General features: G+C 41.1%; 1 long non-coding RNA gene across 1 annotated transcript; it reads left to right on the top strand.

Annotated features, from left to right (window-relative positions):
- The first annotated feature begins 431 nt into the window (after positions 1 to 431).
- Positions 432 to 3,902, top strand: LOC122458460. The gene is made up of 3 exons (XR_006278515.1): positions 432 to 508; positions 710 to 796; positions 2,729 to 3,902. It is a non-coding gene; the product is annotated as an uncharacterized LOC122458460 (long non-coding RNA).
- Positions 3,903 to 5,710: the final 1,808 nt, after the last annotated feature.

The following is a 5,710-nucleotide window of genomic DNA, read 5'->3' on the forward strand; positions in this document are numbered from 1 at the left end:
GGCCCAGAGGCACTCAGATAAGCCTGTCTAACGATTGGCAACTCGAATGATAGACCAACTTCTACCACACTTGAAAAGAATGAAGGCACAGTCTTAGATGCTGGACTACAAAAGAGCATGCAGCCACATGGTGAGAAACTTCAGGCATACACAGATCATAGTTGAAGGTTGAGCCTGAAATGTCAGACAGAGGAGACAAATTGCTTAAAATCATTCAGTGCTCTTGAACTCAAAGAACCTATTAGGGCCCTGTGACAGAGTGCTAACTCACTCTGGTCACTTAGGTAACTGAGTAACAGAGAAGATTACATGCTTAATTGGAATCAATTAACCTTTTATGGTGGGGATTATTGACACCTGGGGGAAATGTTTGGGCTAATGAAGTAATTAGCTCAATAAAAGTTGGAGATATGTAATTGGCAGGAACAGGAAGTGAAAGGGGGAGCTCAGTGAGTGACCTGGGGGCTGATGGAGCAAGCTGGTTGGAAGACTCCTCTTGACACATACTGTACTATATTCTGCAATGCTTGGAATCTAAAGATTAAAGATACACGGGGAAGAGACTGTGTGTAGGATGTGAATAAGAGACCACGCAAATGTGTCAGGCAGTATTGCACTCCAGATAGCCAAGGGAGCCCCAGGGAGCCCTTTTGATTCCCCAGTGAACTTGATTTTTTGAGTTATTAACATCAAAATTCCTTTTGTTCAGGATGAGACCCAGGTGATCAAAGAAACAGTGTGAATTGGACATAAGCGAAGCCTTGTTTCCTGGAGTTGCCTCTCAGTCACCTATCAGGTATCAGAACATATAAATTCCTCTTTTTCTGAGGTATACTGTCACTACCCTCATGCATTTGGTAAAAATGTAAAAAGCCAAGGGCAAGCCAAAAGGGAAGCATAGTGTACTGATATTATGATGCATTTTTAATTACATTATTACATACTATTTTTTCCACAGGACCTCAGCCTCATTCAGTGCACAAGATGGACCTGCTTTGAATGAATTAGGATTGTGTAGTGGAAGAGGCTGTTTCTTATTAATAGAACCCCTGCTTTATTTGTTGCAGAAATTGGAAGCTCTATAGTGAATGAGCCAAGGGAATGCAGGAAGAGAAAGGAGGATCTCATAGTTAAGGTGGTTGAATACCTCCCTGGAAAAATGGATTTTATCTTTGCCTTTGCCACACAGTTCCTATACCCAAGATGTTCAACCCAATCTTTTTACATGTGGTCACTGATTGTTTGTTCTTTGTTTTCTGGCTGCTATGCTGGAGAACCTGGGATCCGGTTAGCAGAAGTTTTGAGTACTCACAGCTGCAACAGAATTGAATGCTTTGGACATATAAACCATGCTTTGGACATATAAAGCACTTTTTAATGCTAAGTACTCTGAACAAAATCAGGTGTTAGGCATCTCAAATTGGGCACCCAAAATGAGTGGGCAGTCTTCTTCTTCTTCTTCAATCTGTCTGTGCCTTTGATCCTTTAAAGTTCGGATAATACCATTCCCTCCCCTGACAGGGTGTTGTGAAGATAAATTCATTAATGTTTGTGACGCATTCAGACACTACAGTATTGAGCATCATAGAAAAGTCCATGAGGAAAATATTAATTTTGTATTTGGAGCAGGGTTTGAATAGTATGCAGTAATTCAAACCTAGGCCTACTCATTAAACAACGAGGAAAAAACTAAATTATCATTGAATAGTTGCTTGTTAAGTGAGCATCATCCATTTCTGTGCACTGAATGAGGCAAGAGTCCTGTGGAAAAAAATAGTATGTGATCATGTAATTAAAGAACATATCATAATGCATGCACACAAGGGCGATGAATTAAGGTTGCACAGGGAACCTTAATTCAGGCATTTGCTAACTTTTGAATACTTACATTGCAACTTTAATGTTCTTTTAACATAGTTTTTTGTGTGTAACATAACTATACTTAGGAAGTCACTGGTGAAAAGTCATGTCATGCAGGTTAATAGATTAGAATAATAAAATGAAGAGTGGAACTTATCTTGTCCTCATAGAAGTCAATGGGAGTTTTACACCTATGCTTAGCTCTCTATCTCTGCTGCCATTTAGATTCATTTCAATGACTGGTTTCAAAAACCATGATAACAACAATGGTTACAAATGTTTACTAGTTTTTGGAGTCCAAACCAAATTAATCCTGTTCAGATTTGGTAGCCCCAAATTTTGCAGCTGAACTCACAGGAGAGGTCAGCTGCATGTGAGCCAAATCCAGAAAACAGGCTTCTTTAAGCTTTGGATCCAACTTGGAACACAACCGATGAAAGGGATGAAACAAAACACATAAGACCCCCACCCCCCTCCAAAAAACCCAAAACAAAACAAAAAACTAAACCACCTGTGAAATTTGGTACATCTTTATTAGTTTCATAGTTTTTGTATAATTTTGTCAGGGGAGGGTTGGTTGGGGTTTTTTATTGTTTAGTTATTGGATTTGACTTCCTTTCTCACTAGGAAAAAAAAATCCAATATTAAATTATATAACATACAGAAAACCAACTCAAGCAAACATTCTATTGTTTGAGATTTTGAGCCAGTCATGTCACAAATCTTTCATTCTTCTGGCTTTATTCATTATTAACAGCTTATGCCTGAATTTCATTAATATGAGCATTAAAGGTTTGGATTTGCTAGCATCTTTTAGGGCCTAACATACTATGTGCTCTAATCTCTTTGTATCCCATTTATATGCTAGTGTAATGCCATTATTGCTCTCCTGGCTTGCATCTGGGTGACATCTGAATCAGGACCTATGGGTTTCAAACAGAGAAAGTTGAAGGTCTGTTTTAAAGAGGAAATCATGTAATGTCTGAAGGCCGGTTTTACAGGCTGAATTGAACCCTGAAGAGAAGATCATGCCCCAGCTCTGATCTATGCCTGTTTTCCTGACTTGTAGTTCTGTGAACTCTAGAGTTGTAAACCAAAGAGAGAGGCTGCTGGGAAAGGAAGTGGCAAGCGCAAGCCACTTTTTTCAATTGAGAGAGACTTGGAGAGGAGCAACAGCAACCATCGCTGCTGGCTGGTAGGGCTTTCCACTGACTGAGGTACAAGCTGTAGTGGAGCTCCCAGCTAAGGAAGGTGTCCAAGGAGGAGATGTGCTTAAGTCGTCTGTGGAAGTGGCCACAGAGGCAAACATAGGAAGTAGCCTTAAGAAAAGATTATCTAAGCAGCCATTGGCTTCATTGTTTATAGCCTCTAGGCTGGAGCCCATGGTAGAGGGAAAGGACAGTCTCCTCTACCACAATGAAGTGGTTCTTAATCTTGTATCATCAAGGTTGAACCCAAGATGAAAGAGGATGTTTGTACAGACCCATGAGAGAAGGCTGTGGTCCAGAGAATGAGGAATTGAGCAAATGATGGTTTTGTTGGGTTGTGTTTGCTTGTGAGATTTTTATATATCCCGGAAGGAATGGATTTGTTAGGTGGTTGGAGGGCTAAACTATTCTTCCAAAAGAGGAAAGCCAATGCACAGAGGGGGAAAAACCAAGGCAGTAGAAGAGGTAGGTATCATGGTTTCAGGCCAACTGCACCTATGTTCCCTCATCATGGTCCTTCAAGGGCACCCACAGTAGGGTCTGGCTCCTCACCCATTACCCCTCGTGCATGGAAATCCAAGTCTCTCTTCCTCCTGACCAGGGAATCTCTAAGGCTTCACAGTTCCCTATGATATCCCCAGCAAAGCCAGACTGTCTAAAAGGCCAGCAGCCTATGCTTTGCTTTCTCTCCAGAGACTTTGAAGAGCTGTAATTGCCAGCAGCTAACTTACCACACAGCTCTTTCTAAGCAAGCACATTTATTCTTAAGGTGAAAGCATTACAGAGAAAATATTAAAAAGAAAAAGAATTTTAAAAAAATAAAAACCCACATGCCTTACTAGAGATCACCGCCAAAGCCTCGAGCTTTGGTGGGTATCTGGGTTTCCACATGGTTACAAGTTCATAACAGTCTGAGATTCAGAACAGAAGCCCATGTGAGCAGATAAGCCATTTCTTTACACACTTTGGGCCTTTGATCGTTAGTCTTCAGGAAAAGTTAATCAGCAGTTAATGACTCACTCCTCAGGACATACTTTCAAAAGACTATTTTTGCATAACTAGAGGTGAGGAATTTGCATTAACCTCTCCCTAGGATTCCACAGGAATTCACTTCACACATTGTCCCAAAAGTCCATTCTCATCCAGCACATTGTTCACTACTATCCTTTGAATCCCCACATCTCATACTTGTCACATCTCTCCCCTCAGAAGGTTAAATACAATCCCAGCCTACAATAATCCATAAACTATTCATTTAATACAATGTACCCTGAAGATACTTAAACTAATTCAATAAGGTATCCTAAAGATATGGCAGGACATTGCCATATCTGTCACACCAGGTAATCTCACACAGGTGGCTATAACATTCTTCCCATTATTCTTTCTGTAATGCCAGTTGTCTATACTGTGGGTCAGCATTTCTGAAACTGGGGTCCATAAGTCTGGGGGCCCCACTGATCAACTCCTCCCTCTCCCTCCCACATCTCCTGCATGCCAAGGAACAGCTGTTCAGCGGCATGCAGGAGGTACTAGGAGGGATGGGGAAGAGTAGGGATGGGGCACGCTCAGGGAGGGGGTGGAGTGGGGGTGGAGTCTTGGCCTTGGGTGTCTGCAAAACATTTTAAATCAAAGGGGGGGCCCTCAGGTTGCTAAAGTTTGGGAACCGCTGCTATAGGTGTCTTCTTCTGTTGCTTGATTTGCTCATCATTTTTTCTCTCCTACATCTCCTGCCCTTTTACTTCATCGATTTCAATGATCATTTTCTGCAGTTCACTTTTAAGTAAAGTCCATGCATGAGTTGACATTAGAGACATTGCAGAGGCAATAGACGTTCAGAAATGCAGCCAATTCACCGACCAGTCAGTGTTGTAGTGATACTAGGCCTTGTGCTAGGTCTTGTTACTATGCTGAGGCTACTACTGTTTTGGGGTTCTACTTGTATAAATAGAGTTCACCCACCTCTTCACTTGCTCTACAATTTAATCTAAGCAAAAAGCATTCCGGTTATTTTTTCTTAGTTGGATGCCAGTGGGAAAAGCAGATAAATTAAGCAACTTCCAGGAGCCAGGTGATCACCACAGTTACATTTTTGAAGTTCACATTGCAACATGCTCAATTGCAACAGGATATTTCTTTTGGTAGTTTCACTTTTAACTAAAATTACTCTACTGCAGCCAACATTCCTTTTTGCTCTTTTTTCAGGTGCGCTCTCTCCTCTTCATGTATGTTGGATGTTATGTCACTGTATATTTTTGCAGAGGGGTTCTCGTACTTTGTTCTCAGATCAGTCACATAGCAATTAATGGTCATTGATGAGCATTCACAGAAAACTATTTCCTATGAATGTCTTTATAAGAAATACTGTACAACACTGCACAGATTGCCAAATTATAGCAATGTGTGTGTATCCCAAAATACTTTTTAAAAGGCATCATGTTGCGTGAGCCTTCCTGCACTTTTTAGAGCAGGAGTTGCAGCAGAGTGGGTTGTTACTAGGGATTGATTTTAGGATGATCAGATTTCCTGGTCACAGACCAAAGTCTAGCAATTAGTCAGACAGTCGCAAGCAGCACCATCTGTAATTAATTTCCTTTTCTCATACAGAGGGAATACCAAGTACCCAGCTGCTATTGCCTAGG

The sequence above is a fragment of the Dermochelys coriacea genome, chromosome 2, assembly GCF_009764565.3.
Source record: "Dermochelys coriacea isolate rDerCor1 chromosome 2, rDerCor1.pri.v4, whole genome shotgun sequence".
NCBI classification, from domain to species: domain Eukaryota; kingdom Metazoa; phylum Chordata; order Testudines; family Dermochelyidae; genus Dermochelys; species Dermochelys coriacea.